Here is a 16976-nt window from a genome sequence, read left to right as displayed (position 1 = left end):
TACCTTCGAACAAGCAAGCAAGCAGACAGGTGAGAGTTAATGAAGCGAAGGGTACAGTGCCCGCATTCAGAAACGTTTGCTCTCTGTCTGTCTCTCTCTTTCTCTTTCTTTCACCACGACTATAAATAAAGGGCACTGAAATGATTAGCAGGGCTTTCTAGACTGCTTCTCTTTTCAGTAATGAAGAAATCTAGTTTATTTGTCACTAAAATCGGTAAAAGATCCTAAAAAAACCCATGTCACTTCACTTAAATTGTTTTCAAAGGACAAAGAGATGACAAGCAGGGTTCTCAATACTGATTTTCCTTTCAGTAATGTAGAAATCTCGTTATTTCATCACAAGATCAGTAAAACATCTTTAAAAACCCATGTCACTTCATCTAGACTTTTTTCGCAATGGCCAAAAAGATGATTAACAAGGTTCTCAAGACTGTTTTTCATTTTAGTTTATTTGTCACTGAAACAATAAAAAAACATTCATAAAAACCCATGTCACTTATCATAGACCTACTGTTTCTATCCAGTTACCTACAAACACGTACACATTCAAGGCAGCAACATGCAAAGTACACTAAATACTCCGGAGCAAAGCTGCCTCACCTTGTTTCATTAATCAGCTAACTCTTGCACACTTTCACACCAAAGCTATTTTTCATTTACCATCGACGATTTTATATTCGAATCAAAATTAAAACGACGATTGAGAACTTTCGGCCTAAAGATGTTTGAGGGCCGTGACGGCCTTGGGCGCCGCACGGGGGAAGGAGGTGGCCGTCGGGTCCGGCCTGGGGCCCAAGGCAGGAACTGGCTGCAGGTCCTGCTTTTCCTTGGTGGCCTCAAGCTTCACTACTAGTCGTCCACTTGCAGCGCATCACACTAGGCAAGGGTCGCCATAAGCAAGAGATCAATGTCTACCACTCACCGGATGGTACCGTGAGGGGCCCTAAAGGGGTGATAAGGGCTCCTTGCATAGAATATGATGGTGAGTGGTGTGTACGGGACCTCTGCTTATAATGACACCGGGCTGAACAACTCGCCATGAACGAGGGCACGCTGTGCGCCATGAGCCAGGCACTGACAGTACCAGTGGTCCTTTACGTTAGGTTAGGTTAGGTTAGTTAGGTTAGGTTAGGTTAGGTTAGGTTAGGTTAGGTAAAAGGACTCACTTCATGACAGCGTTTGGGGAGTGGTGTGTGGCGGGTCATTGCTCATGGCGACCTGTGTGAGGCATTGCAAGGTTGCATCGTCACTGCTCTCATAACCACGGGACTGGGGTTGACCCTTTCTGGGTAAAAGTTTCGTCCCAGTACCTGTGTAGGTAATAATACTTTGGATCGTTTCGCCATCGCCATCGCCGCACCGTTAGCCTCGATAAACGGATCGTTATCCTCAACAAACACATCTGTACCGTGGACACTGGAATCGCAACCTGTCGTGGAATCCCATTGTTAGCGTGGACTCATTTTCCTTCGCGGCTTCAAGCTCACTGATTGTTGTCAACTTGCAGCGCCTCATACTAGGCAAGGCGTCGCCTTAAGCAGGGTGCCGTGTCTACCGTCCATCAGATGATGCCGTGAGGGGCCTTTAAGGGTGATAAGGGCTCCTTGCATAGAGTCTGGTGGTGAGTGGTGTGTACAGGACCTCTGCTTATAATGACATCGGGCTGAACAACTCGCCATGAACGAGGGCACGCTGTGCGCCATGAGCCAGGCACTGACCGTACCAGTGGTCCTTTACGGGGTGAAAAGGACTCACTGACAGTGTTTGGGGAGTGGAGTGTGGCGGGTTATGCTCATGGCTACCCGTGTGAGGCGCAGTAAGGTGGCAGCGTCACTCTCCTCGCACTCACGGGTCTGGGGTGAACTCTTACGGGGTGAAAGGGTTCGCCCCAGTACCTGTGTAGGCAAGTGAACTTCAATTGCGTCGCAGTGAGGTGGCAGCGCCACTCTCCTCGCACCTAAGGGTGTGGGTGGACCCTTACAGGGTGAAAGGGTTCATCCCAGTACCTGTGTAGGCAAGTGGACTTCAATTGCAGCGCAGGAAGGTGGCAGCGTCACTTTACTCGCACTCAAGGGTGTTGGGTGGATCCTTACGGGGTGAAAGGGTTCGTCCCAGTACCTGTGTAGGCAAGTGGACTTCAATATTGTGTCTTGAAATCGCATCGTGAGGACTGGAACCGCATCGACATCGTGGAAACCCGCATCGTTCCCGTGGAAACTGGAATTGCATCTTGATCGTGGAAACTCGCATTATTATCTTGGAAACTGGAAGGGCATCTTTATCATGGAAAGGCATCGTCATTTTGGAAACTTGCATCGCTATCGAGGAAACTGGAATGCCATTGTTATCTTGGAAACTCGGAGCGCTATCGAGGAATCTGGAATCAAATCTTATCGTACACACTGTTATCGTGGAAGCTCTCGTGATCGTCGTTCGTTTCGTTATCTCTGAATTACTTAATTAGTCTTGGTATTATTATTAGCTTCCGTAATAATAGAGATGTTGGTCATTTTTATCTTATCTTTTTTACTGTATTTTTTTTCAGGGTACAGTTTAGTGTTCTTCAACCTTTTCTAAATTCGTGCACCTTTTCGAGAAGCAAGGAGGACTATAAAAGAAATGCATCAATATTCGTAATTTTCCCCTACTTTAAGACTGAAAATCGATAGATAACATTATTGAATATCTACCTGAAGCTACAGTTTTTTAGTCCTAAACAGTCGCTATATAGAGCGAAATGTACTATAACAAAATGCCACATCTCAAACACATTAGGCCCGTGTTCCGTCGGAGTGTAATATATTACTATTGTGAATAAATCGCAATACTTTGATTAATATCAATAGGAGAGGACCCAAACTGTCACAATTTCAGTGTTCGCAGGAGAGAGTCAGTATCGTCTCGCGGTACAGAGTAATCGTCTCTAAACACTGTATTACGATGTATCTATTGATTTGCCAGGGTTTTACTCCTACCAGTATTTTTCTGTTCTTATTCTACCATGGTATTTCTTTATAGTTACTTGAGTTTATACGACTGACATCATAATATAGAGCAAAACATAATTGTCTGGTGTACCAAGATCTTTCATTTCTAGAGACTTAAGACAGCACGGAACCTTAACACACATTTCACCTCGCTTCTGCACAGGTTAATTCTTCTTCTCAACCTTTTAATGTGATGTACCCCTCGAAGTCTTTCAGTATTGATCACGTACCCCTTACCCACAATGCAGCGTCAGGAAGGGTAACAATAAATGCATGGTTTATTGACTTAGTTTATTAAGTTTAAATTGTGTTATATATGTGGAGCAGACACAATTTTTAATTAATATTAGTATGTTTCTATGAGGTAGTGTCGATAGGAACTGGTACCTCACAGGGAGACACTATATGTGACTAACATGCAATGCATTTACCCAAAAGGAACTATATCAGACAATTTTCGATCATTATGGCAGTGAACTAGTGTTGCTTGCAGCTAGTTGCAACTTGTAACTAGTAACAGTGATAAATAAGTCACTGTGTGTGTGAATAACATAAAATAAGAAATCGGAGCAAATATTATAGGTTTGCAAGGTTGTGTGGCAACTGTAATCCAAGAGAGCTTCCTCTCAAGTGATATAACTCCAAGAGTTTCCTTATTAACGTTGTTAACGTGTCCTGGTTCTAGTGAAGGACACATTGTATACTACAAACGAATTTGCTGCTATTTAAAACTGAAGCATTTTGAGAAACTCGCCACGTACCCCAAAAATTCCTCTCACGTACCCCTGGGGGTACGCGTACCCCAGGTTGAGAACCCCTGTCATAGACTGTTTTCAAAGGCCAAAGAAATAATCAGCAGGGTTTTCTAGACTCTTTCTCCTTTCAGTAATGTAGATATCTCGTTAATTCGTCACTGAAATCTTAAAAAAATAACACCCTTAAAAACCCGCGCAACTTCAACCATGAAGTTGCGCATTAGAAGATAGTAGAGGTGCTGGTAGGAGTGTTTCGGAATATAGTTAAAAGTTTCTATATACATATACTCGTTGAAAGGGGAAGTGACGTAAGGCACTAACTTCTATCCTCATTATCTCCCCGTGTGCATCTATTCCTCCCTCTCTCTCTCTCTCTCTCTCTCTCTGCTAACACGTTTCCCCTCAAGTCACATTATCTACTTTTCTTGACCTCATTACGGCTAAATGTATCTGTAATGAAAGTCCTTTACCATTTAATCTTATCTCTGTAACATGGCACAAGCTTCCCAACTCACAAAATACTCTGTCACATATCCTCTCCTTCAGTAGACTAAATACTGAGAAGATAGTGATAAATAATACAAAAACTATTCTTCAAAATCCCGTTCCTTTGTGCATTACTTTTTATTGTTTGTTGTTGTGTATCGCCGGGAAGGAGTCGATAACAAGCTAACAGATCCCAGCGAATTCTTACCAAGTCTGTACCAATGTCACTCAGTATCATGCCAGAGATATAAGGAAGTAAGGAACGTATCTATATTATCAGATAAACTATTCAGGGTTGAACATTTTTTTCACGAGAGAGAGAGAGAGAGAGAGAGAGAGAGAGAGAGAGAGAGACAGTCAGCGGATCCTTCAAGAGAGTGACAGTCACACATCCTTCAACACACACACACACACACACACACACACACACACACACACACACACACACACACACACACACGTCAAAAAATCCTTTCTTTCACTCAGATTTTCTCTTTTCCTTTTGTATTTCCATAATGTTCTTATCCTTTTTCCGCTCTCTCGGTCTCGACCACCCCGATACTGTCCCGAGGCACTGGAGGAGGAGGAGGAGGAGGAGGAGGAAGAGGAGGAGGAGGAGAAGGCAGCGTCATCACCAAACATGATTGATACACGAACATAATGGAGGCGAGAATGTTATTTTTAATCTTCTAAGACTACCGCCTCCCCCCCCTCCGACTCGTATCTCCCCCATCTCTCCTCTCCCCATCTCCCCTCTCCCCCAAAAAAATGTGAGAGAGGCCTACAGTATATTCAGACTCTTCCCCATTCTCTCTCTCTCTCTCTGAAACACACACACACACACACACACACACACACACACACACACACACACACACACACACACACACACACACACACACACACACACACACACACACGATGTTCTTCCTTATTCTTTCTATTTTTCATCTTCCTCTTCCTCCTCCTCCTCCTCCTCCTCCTCCTCCTCTTTTCCTCCTCAAGAATCATGGGATGCTAATGATTCAGCACTTTCAGCTTCTTTTTCCCTTCCCCCCCTCCTCTCTCTCTCTCTCTCTCTCTCTCTCTCAACCCTAAAGTGAAATTTAAAGGGCAGGGATAATAAAAAGGTAAATAAAAAAGATAACTAATTAGGAAGTGAAGGGCAAAAAGGAGAAGAAAAAAACTGAGATAATACAAGGAAGAGGAGAGGAAGGAAGAGGGGAAGAGAAGAGGAGGAACGATATGGAGATGGGGAAGGAGAAGAGGCTGTGAGTGTTCCGTGGAATAGATTTATTCAATGACAGTGGACGTGGGTTTTCGAACGTTCCATTCCACTCCGATTATTTAGGAAAGTCACCCTTGAAAAATATCCAGAATTCTTTGTTTTCTTTCACGCCAGCGAGTAAGAAAGGAAGGAGGGAAGGAGTGGAGGAGAGAAATCGGTAAGAGAGATTGAAATGACGGGAGGAATGAGAATACGAGGAGGAAGAAGAGGAATATAGATGAGGGAAGACTGGGAATGAGAGGAGTAAAGACCATTAACAAGAGGAATAGAAAATGGGTAATATATACACACACAGAAAACGAAGACTAAGTTCGTTTTCTTTCACTTTGATGAGTGGAGAAGAGAAACAGAAAAACAATTTAAGTGATACGAGAATAAAAAGGAAGAGGAGGGAATAGAGAAGAACAAAAGAGAACATGGAAGGAGGAAGAGAAAGAGGAAGAATGAACTGAATAGAATTAAAATCTTAGTGACGTAACAAAAGAAAGACGAGGAAGAAGAGGAAGAAGAGTAGGAGGTGGCGAAGAAGAAGAGGAGGAGGAAGAGGAAGAGGAAGAGGAGAAAGAGGGAAAGGGACGAAACGCTTTAACCTCTCCTTCCTCTTGGCTTTTATTCCTCTCAAGTGATTTCTCTTCTGGAACTAAACGTCATGGAGATTGGAGCAAAATAAATAGAGAAATCAATGCATTCGAGATGGGGAAGGAATCAGAGAGAGAGAGAGAGAGAGAGAGAGAGAGAGAGAGAGAGAGAGAGCAACATGGTGACTCTGGATCTGACACATTTCCTCCTCCTCTTTTCCTCCTCCTCCTCCTCCTCCTCCTCCTCCTTTACTCAGAAGCCATTAAGAAAGGCATCAAGGTCCCACAGAGGTAAAGAAATGGAAGGCAGCGTAGGGAGGAAGGAAGGAAAAGAGTCAAAGAAGAGAGAAAAAAAAAGGAAGAAGAAAAATTGACGAGTTCCCAATCCCATTACACTTCAAATGGATAAAAAAAAAAAAAAAAATAAATAAATAAAAAAGGGAAGGAGAGGAAAGATGGAGGAAGAAAAGTGGAAGGAGGGAAAGAGGAGGCAAAAGTGGAGAGGGACGGAAGAGGTACTGTTAGAAAATGGAAGGAAGGAACTGCTGATAAATAATGATGCCTCTGGGAAGAAGTAAACAGGTAGGGAGGAGGAGGAAGAGGAGGAGGAAGAGGAGGAGGAGGAGGAGGAGGAGGAGGAAGAGGAAGATGACAACGAAAACAGGGAGAAAATAATTTATGTAACGACAATCAGGAAACGTGGAAAGAGGGTGAGGTTGGAATGGGAGAAAAACAATAACGACAACGACAATGACGAGGAGAAAGAAAAATATGGACAACAATGAAGACAATCACGAGAGCAAAAAAAGAAAATAACTAAGACGAAACTCACAAAACGAAGGAAAAATTATTAAATCGAATGTGGGAAAAGAACAATGAAAACGAAGATGACACCAACGACAACCATGAAAAAAAAAAAAAAATTAAGACGAGAATCAGAAATCGGAGAAGGAGGAGGAAAAGGAGGACAAGGAGGACGATTAGGAGGAGTAGAAGGAGTAGGAGGAGGAGGAGGAGGAGGAGGAGGAAGAAGAAGAAGAAGAAGAGGAGGAGGGTAGAAAGGGGGAAAGGACGAAGGGACGAAGGGAGGAAGAGAGAGAAAAAAGGAGATATTTCACTTAGGCCTCTTTCCGTGCCCGCCTGAATGGATTGCGCTCAATATACTTCCTCCCTCGGCGACGCACAACTGCCTCCCATTATCGGCCCAGAAAAAAATATTGCTCTCCTGTGATCAGTTTTCCGGTGCACGTTTTGTCTCAATTTTCCACCTGTGCGCTAGTACTACTGGTGGTGGTGGTGGTGGTGGTGGTGGTGGTGTGTCTTATTAATGTAGTGGCGGGTTATAAACTTCATTATTAATTCTTCCACTGGTGCTGTTTCCCTTAAGCTAAATAGAACACTCTGGTGCGAATGTAAAGCATAGTTGTTACTGCTGAATCAATAGTTGCTGAGTCAATAGGGAGCTTTTAAAATATCAGACAAATTTATGGATGGGGATGATGGATGGAATTATACTAGCTTTGCTCACACAGAGACCGCCACGTGTAGGCCTGGCATCCTCTTGCAGCTTCCCTCATCTTCTTATGTTCTTATGTTCTTGTGTTCTCAAAGTGATGGAGTGATGGAGTAGCTAATATCTTCTAGTGAGTATTGTGTTCCTTTGCCTTCGTAATATGTTATAGGGTTTATCAAATACAGTATCAGGTCTCATACTCTCGTCATCATTAGCTGGAGAAGAATCTCTTTGTGGCTTTTGGAAATGAAGCTAATGAGAACCCGGAGCGTTTCGAAACAGGCTCATAACTATTTGGATGCGAGTACGAGGCATATTCTAAAACAATTATGTGCCTTACCTTTACTATATCTAAAACAACTCTGGTGGTTGAGGTTTTTAAGTTTGTTTCTGTGGTTCTAGTAATGGATTAACAAAATTTGTATATTAGTAACAGGAGAAACACTCAGATTAATCCATAATCATGTTTGTAGCCTTTGGAAATAGTAGTGGTGAGGGCAGTGTTCCAGAATATGGGGTTATAGTACACATATCCTGGCTGTCTTTCCCCGCGCTCCCTCCCTCCATGTTGACGTAGCCCCACAATCCCTTGCATCACCAGGGACTGCAATTTATGGAATCCCCAACATCTCGTCCCCGACACCTATAACACATCACGAGGCAGAAGCAATACCGCACCTGCCAACACCCACCGTGACTACCACCGAGGCACTATCACTACTACTACTATCGCATCACTACCACTCACTGCCTCCATTCTCTACCACCATATACAGTATCCTGCTCATTCACCAGGCGTCATGCCACCTCACGCCACGCCATATCACTCCATATCATCCCTGCCGCTCCGTGTAATGCCTCCACCAACACAACGCTTCAGGGGCAGGAGGGCCTTCTGGTCCCTCATGTTGACTCTGTGTCTCTGACAAGTTCTCCAATTTCAACTTAGCGCTCCTGCCTCCTTCTCCTTCTCCTTCTCCTTCTCCTCCTCCTCCTCCTCCTCCTCCTCCTTCTCCTTCTCCTCCTCCTCCTTCTCCTCCTCCTTCTTCTCCACCTACTCCTTATCCTTCCACAACTCCCGCAGCCCCTCCCGGTCGTCTTCCTGTCATCCTCCCCTCTCCCGCGACGTCGCGCGTCCCTCTGCTCTCAAGGAGGCGTGGGGCGTCTCTCCCTTGGGGCGGCGCCTCATTGTTCCGCCATTTGGGGCAAGACCTCAGGCGCCGAGGCCTCCCTGATCCACCGACGTTGTTTTGTTGGTTCTGTGTTTGCCAGGTCCGGCGGGGAATGGCGACTGGTGTGTGGTGGCGGGCGTGTGGTGGCGGACGTGGTGGTGGGTAAGGTGGCGGGCGTGTGCTGAGGGGCGTGGTGGCGGGCGTGTGCCAGTAGGCGTGGTTTAAGGCGATCCACTGTTTACCGAATACAAAACTTTTCGTCCCCCGCCGCCGGAGTGGAGATGGAGGCAAGCAAACACCGCCATGAGTCTCACGCGAAGCTAACACAACTTTTACGTGAGTTTCAAGGCCACGGGATGAGCACTCAGTCACATCAGAGGAGTGTGGTGGGTTTAATTCTCGAGCTATGAAGAAAATGCGTATTTTAACGTACGAGTCACGAGGGAGGGACAAGCACAATATAGTCTGTATTTTTCCATTAGATAGAAAGATGGACTCCACATTGTACGGGAGAGACCAATAAATAAGCAAACATCAATAATACAAGTAATATAGAGAGATGAAAAAAAGGAAAGGGAAATAGGTAGAAAAGACTAGAGAGGAAAGAGCGAGTAAAAGAAGGAAGATGCATGTAACCAATAAATAATACGGGGGAAACATGATTTATCAACACAGGAAAAAGGAAAGAAAAGTGAGGGAAATTTAGAAAGAGACAGTGAAAGCGAACGGGAACGAGAATGTGGAAAAGGGAGGAAGAGAAAGGAAAAGGAAAGTATATGGAAGAAGAAAGGAGAATAAAAGAAGAGAAAGAAAAAAATAAGAAAAGTGAAAGAATAAAAGGGAAAACAAAAAGAAAGAAGGAAGAAGAAGAGAAGAAATAGACGAAAAGAACAAGAATACCGAAAACAATAGACTAGGGGAAAAGCATAAAGAAAAAGGAGAGAAGGAAGAAGAGAAAGGAGGCCGAAGAATACAGAGAGACAGGGAGAGGGAGGGAAAGAGGTTATATCAAGAAGGAATGCAGCGGCTGCCATAACCCTTCTTGCCCTCTACACCTTCAGACAGCTAACCACGACTCGGCTACCCTTACCTTTGATGGCGTCGCTCCCTCGAGACACAGAGAGAGGGGGTGGTGGATGCTGAAAGTCTGCCGGCGGGGTGACTGCACGGCCTGAGGTTAATGTATGCTCTTCTAAATTCCTGAATGAAGAAGCGAGTAAATAAATGAATAGATAAGTAAGAAATACATGAATAAGGAGGTAAATACGCAATGAATAGAAATAGATGGAAAAAAAAAAGTTACTCGAGAGACTGACCCTTACAGTACACAGTGGGAATAAGGTCATACGAAAAAGAATAAGGAGATAAATGAATAAATGAGGAAAAGATTAAATGAATAGATAAAAATAAAGAAAGATTGATAGATAAGATACACAAATAGATAGATAGATAGATAGATAGATAGACAGACAATTAAGGACAACAATAATAACAATGTTGATAATAGTGATAACAGGAAAGAAAGATTGATAGATAAGACACACAAATAGATAGATAGATAGATAGACAGATATAATTAACAGCAGCAATAATAACACTGATGATAATAATGATAACAGGAGAAGGCAGTGAACGCAATTTCTCCTTCCAATCTGCAGGTGTGTTTAATGGAATCAGCACAAGCACCAGGTGTGGAGAGCATTACAAAAACACCTTTAATTCTTTATCAATCGCTTCACTAATTAACCATCGTGAGTCCCACTTGAATAAATAACCTCTTGAAGCTAAACTCCATCTCCAAAACCATCCCTGAACCCTCTCCAACACATTCCAGTACTATTCTGGCCCGTCTCTTCGCCTTCATTTGTTTAGTGAATTAATTAAACTATTTCCGAGGTTCCCTTCACCTTCTAAGCCAAGGTTGAGTGGTCTCGGCTCTGAAGATGTCGTCCACACATCCACACCCACCCACAGCTACAGCCACACACACACACACACACACACACACACACACGAACAGACACAGACAGAAAGACAGACAGACAGACAGACAGACACACAAGCACACATAAACAGAAAGACAGACAGACAGATAGGCAGACACACACACACACACACACACCACGGCCCAGTAGCTCAGTGGTTAGAGCGCTGGCTTCACAAGCCAGAGGACCGGGGTTCGATTCCCTGGCCGGGTGGAGATATTTGGGTGTGTCTCCTTTCACGTGTAGCTCCTGTTCACCTAGCAGTGAGTAGGAGCAGTGAGTAGGTACGGGATGCAAATCGAGGAGTTGTGACCTTGTTGTCCCGGTGTGTGGTGTGTGCCTGGTCTCAGGCCTATCCGAAGATCGGAAATAATGAGCTCTGAGGTCGTTCCGTAGGGTAACGTCTGGCTGTCTCGTCAGAGACTGCAGCAGATCAAACAGTGAATCACACACACACACACACACACACACACACACACACACACACCGCGTAGTGTAGTGGTTAGCACGCTCGACTCACAATCGAGAGGCCCGGGTTCGAGTCCCGGCGCGGCGAGGCAAATGGGCAAAGCCTCTTAATGTGTGGCCCCTGTTCACCTAGCAGTAAATAGGTACGGGATGTAACTCGAGGGGTTGTGGCCTCGCTTTCCCGGTATGTAGAGTGTGTTGTGGTCTCAGTCCTACCCGAAGATCGGTCTATGAGCTATGAGCTCGCTCCGTAATGGGGAAGACTGGCTGGGTGACCAGCAGGCAATCGAGGTGAATTACACACACACACGCACCGCGTAGTGTAGTGGTTAGCACGTTCGACTCACAATCGAGAGGGCCGGGTTCGAGTCCCGGAAAGCGGCGAGGCAAATGGGTAAAGCCTCTTAGTGTGGCCCCTGTTCACCTAGCAGTAAATAGGTACGGGATGTAACTCGAGGGGTTGTGGCCTCGCTTTCCCGGTGTGTGTTGTGTGTGATACCATGGTCTCAGTCCTACCCGAAAATCGGTCTATGAACTCTGAGCTTGGTCCGTAATGGGGAAGAATGGCTGGGTGACCAGCAGGCGATCAAGGTGAATTACACACACACACACACACACACACACACCAACTTTAAGCAATTCCCGATAGCAGTAAGGGGTCCATCACATCCAATCACTTATTTTCCCTGGATACGCCAAGCTGGTCTGCGAGATGAAGCAAAACTGTTGAGCCAGCAAATGACGACTTGAAAAATGAATAAGCTACGCGTTGCCCTGCCCTGCTTCGCCTCTCTCGGCCCGTCAAACACCCATACTCTGAAATACTACCCTGCACCGCCACTATACATTCAAAAGGCTTTAATCGAAGTTACATGTGTTTCTAATATGTGTTCCAGCGACAGATTTTCAAGATTTCTACGTAAGTGACGGGAGGTACAGCCTTAAGAATTCGGTTAATCATGTGTGTAGCCTTGGAAACTAGTTGTGAGAAAGGTGAGCGTTTCAAAATATGGGCCTAACACCAACCAGCGAATGGGAATGAAGGTGGATGAAATATTGATGCGCACGAGTTGAATATGGACGTGCGGTGATGAATGTGGATTGATGTTGCGAATGTATTACTAAAACAGTAGTTAAAGGATATAGGTATTGGTTAAAACTACTCACACACACACACACACACACACACACACACACACACACACACACAGAAGAGTACCGAATATTGTATAATTTTCTGATAATAAGGAAATAGTGTAGCAATTATGTGATTCGTGTGTTGATACTCTGAAACACATGAAACACCTCTACCAGTATGTGTTGCGAGATTGTGGTGGTGGTTGTGGTGGTGGTTGGGATGGTCGTGGTGAAGATGGTTGCAGTGATATATAGTGGAAATCGAGTTGCATGCACCGATATCTTCATCTACTTCCCTTATCTATTGTCTGCTTATCTTTTCATTTCTATATCCGTTAGGACGTCACTGACTGTGATGATGAAATTGAAGAGTACATGCTTATCATCCATTAATATCTGCATTCATTATCCCTTCCGTTCTACCTGATGCAGTGAAAGGAAGGTTCATGAGAAGTGAATCTGATGAGCAGCTGGTGAGGCTTCGTTTAATAAGTGAATGAATGAAGCCCTCCAGTGAAGCCATTTCTCACTAACGATGCCGGAGAGAGAGAAAAGCTTCATTCGCCGCTCTAATAATTCGCTTCTTCGAATAAAAGTGAACCAGTGAACCGCCTCTAGCTAGCTCATGCCTTTATCCGTCACGCCTACCCGCGCGCGCGCGCACACACACACACACACACACACACACTATCTTTTTTCCACTTCGGGCTGTCTGTCCTGTGTGTTTTGACCAATATTCGAGAGAATGTTCCGAATCAGTCATTTCTCTGAGTCACTTCTTTCCCTCTATTCTCCTCCTCCTCCTCCTCTCCTCTCCTCTCTTCTTTCGCGTCTTTCCTCGTATTTCTCTTCTCTTCTTCCCCTTCGTGTCTTCTTCTTAGTTATTTATCTCCTTCCTCCTTCCATATCTCTCTCTCTCTCTCTCTCTCTCTCTCTCTCTCTCTCTCTCTCTCTCTCTCTCTCTCTCTCTCTCTCTCTCTCTCTCTCTCTCTCTCTCTCTCTCTCGCTCTCGTGCACTAATTCACCTTCCCTCACTGTTAATCTTCCCTCTTTCCTTCAACTTTCTCCGTAATGACTTCTTTTTCCCTTCCTTCCTTCCTTCCACCCTCTTCCTCCTCCTCCTTCTCCTCCTCCTCCTCCTCCTTACGCTATTACAGGAGCAATAAAGTTATTTACACAAAAGTACTACAAATGGATGGCACATTGAATATTGCCCATACATCAGTGTGTGTGTGTGTGTGTGTGTGTGTGTGTGGGGAGGAGGAGGAGGAGGAGGAGAATGTTTACAGGAAAAAATATTGTAAAGGTTATTTGTATATGGATGAAGGAGGGAAGATGAAAGAAAAAGTAATGGGCTGAGGGAAAAACAAGAACAAAATGTGTTATCTATGTATGTTAGAGGACAATGTATTAAAATAAATGGGGAAAAAGAAAATGAAGGAGGAAAGATATATGTAGGAGAAGCACAAGAGGAAGAGGAGGAGGAAGAGGAAGAGAGTGAGGTAAATATGAAGGTAAGGTGATGAAGGAAGGAAAGAAATAGAAGGAATGTGAGGAAGGAGGAGGAGAGGGGAGAAAGATGAAACGATGAGGAAAAAAAAAGAGAACGAGGAAGATATTAAAGAGGCAATAAAGATGAAAGAATATGTGGAGAAAGATATGAAAGGAAGGAAAAGGAAGGAATAGGAAGAGAAGGAAGGGAAAGAGGAAATACGTGGAGGAGGAAGAAAAAAATATCTGAGTAGATTGGAAGGAGGAGGAAAGAATATATGGAGAAAGAGAAGAAGAGAATGAGAAAGATAGAAAGAGGAAGAGAAAAGACGAAGGGAAGAATGGAAAAACAAAGAAATAAAGACATGGAGAAGGAAAGGAGGGAAAATAAGTAAGAAAAAAAGAGGAGGAGAAAAAGGAGGAAAAGAGAAGCAAGAAAGGAAAAAATATGATAAAGAGAAAAAGGCTAAAAACAAAATGAAGGGAGAAAAAGAGAGATAAACAACGAAAATAAAGGAAGAAAAGTAAAAGATAAGGAAAGAGTAAAAAAGGAAGAGGCGGGGTGAAAGAAAGAAGGAAGGAAGGAAGGAAGAAAGGTGGAGAGAAATTAAGGAATATTTGTGATAAGTTAATATAATTCCTTTTGTTGACAGTCTTATCCCCAAACACAAATACTAATCCGCTCCTTTTTTTTTTTTTTTTTGAAGCTGAGAAGGAGAAAGGAAAGAAGGAAGGAAGGAAAGAAAGAAGAACAGAAGGAGGAGAAGGAGGAGGAAGAAGAGGGAAGGAGAATGTAAAGAATGAAAGACGAAGAGAGAGAGGAGATGGAATAACAAAAACAAAAAGAGTAAAAGCAGAAACGTGTCATTTGATATTTTTCTTTTCTTTTTTTATACAAAGCAATGAACATAAAAAATGAGATTACTGTTTTATTTTGATGCTTATTTTTACTTTTTGATATTTCTTTTTTCTTCTTCTTTCTTCTTTACGCTTCTCTGCACGTTTCTCTTCTATTTCTTTTTTTCCTCTTGTTGTTGTTGTTGTTGTTGTTGTTGTTGTTGTTGTTGTTGTTGTTGTTGTTGTTGTTGCTTTATTATTATTATCATTATTATTTATTATTATTATTATTATTATTATTATTATTATTATTATTATTATTATTATTATTATTATTATTATTATTATTATTATTATTATTATTATTATTATTATTATTATTATTATTATTATTAGTAGTAGTAGTAGTAGTAGTAGTAGTAGTAGTAGTAGTAGTAGTAGTAGTAGTAATTGTTGTTGTTGTTGTTGTTGTTGTTGTTGTTGTTGTTGTTGTTGTTGTTGTTGTTTCTTCTCATTTCTTTTTATCTCACCTTTTAATTTCGTCTCTTATTATTATTAGCATCATTCCTCCTTCTTGTCTTCCTTTTACTCTTCTTCCTCCTTCTTCTCCTCCTCTTCCTATGTTCATTTAACCATTTCTTTTATAAGCTTTTAACTTTATGCTTTCCTCTCGTCTCCTCTTTACATCCTCACATTTCTCCTGTTTATTTACTTCTCTGTCTCTCTCCTCTCTTCCCTTTCGCTTCATCTTTATCACAGTCCTTCCTTTTTTATATTCCTGCCTTGCTTCCTTTCTTTCGCATCTTTATTTCTGCGCCTGATATCTCATTTTCTCATTTTTCTTTCATCCGTCACTCTTTGCCATCACTTCCCACTTTCTTTTCATTACACACATCATTATCTTTCCCTTTTATTCTTTCTTCCACGCATCGAATTTCCTCTCAACTCAAATGGCTGAACGTGTTTCTCTCTCTCTCTCTCTCTCTCTCTCTCTCTCTCTCTCTCTTATAACTCATCTAAACGAGAACTGGAGAGAGAGAGAGAGAGAGAGAGAGAGAGAGAGAGAGAGAGAGAGAGAGAGAGAGAGATCTTTTACCTTACATAACACGCCAAAACAAAAGAAAACAAACTAATTTCGAAGTTAATCGAGTCTCGTTAAAAGACAGCCTTAGTATTTACAGGCTTGGAGAGAGAGAGAGAGAGAGAGAGAGAGAGAGAGAGAGAGAGAGAGAGAGAGAGAGAGAGAGAGAGAGAAGGATAGGGGTAGTGTAGGGAGAGGAAAGAACTGGCAGAAATGAGAGAAAAAAAAAAAACGTGTTTATTTAGAAGAAAGCTGATAAGAGAGAAGAGAAGGGCGAGAGAGGAAAGGGGAGTGGAAGAAAGGAGGAGGAAAAGAGGGCAAGTAAGGAGAGAGAGAGAGAGAGAGAGAGAGAGAGAGAGAGAGAGAGAGAGAGAGAGAACACAAGTTGAGAAACAGGATAAGAAGGAAGAATAGTGGAAGAGAGGAGTTAAAGAATAAAAGAAAAGTAAAAAAAGGATAAAAAATAAGAGCTGAGAGAGAAAAAAAGTGAGAAACAATAAAGGGTGTTAGTGACTCAGGGACAAAAATGGACGGCAGTGTATAAACAACGAGGGAAATCATTAAAAAGAGAGGGAAAAAAGGGTAGAAGGATGGATAAGATTTCCCTGAAGACGAGGCAAAAACAGAAAGGCTGGAAGAGGGAAGGAAAAAAGTGTTGATCCCATGAATTATGTTGGTATCGCGTTTGTTGACTGGTGACTAGGCTTTATGGCGCTGGTAGGAACTGACGCCTGCTAATGTTGAGCTTTATGGGTTTTATCGACTGTATTGTTTTTTTTGTTTGTTCTAATTGTTTGTGAGACTTTTTCACTCTTAAGAAAATGAATTTAATGTATGAGGATGATAGATGGAATTTAGTTGCTTTGGTCATCCAGGTACTGCCACGTGTAGGCCTGGTAGCCTCTTGCAGCTTCTCCAAGGAGGATAGAATGGAGAAGGCGGCAAGTGTCTATCCCGCCGTACTTAAGAAGTGAAGCCAGTGGACGAAGCTTATGAGGCGGTGGGCGGAGCTTAAGATAGCAACTTACACCCAAAACATTGCCCTCTTCTGTGTTAAACAATGGGAAATTGAAGCTTTCTTTTTCATTACTAGAGGAAAACTAAGAAAGAACTCATGGTTTGACTTATGTAAACTACATTATAGTTTTCTAAATATGTCGTGTAGACCTGTTATTAACGGTGTTGATACGAAATAGCT

This window comes from Portunus trituberculatus, chromosome 35 (genome assembly GCF_017591435.1).
Source record: "Portunus trituberculatus isolate SZX2019 chromosome 35, ASM1759143v1, whole genome shotgun sequence".
Lineage (NCBI taxonomy): Eukaryota > Metazoa > Arthropoda > Malacostraca > Decapoda > Portunidae > Portunus > Portunus trituberculatus.
Note: the sequence above shows the minus strand (reverse complement) of the source record.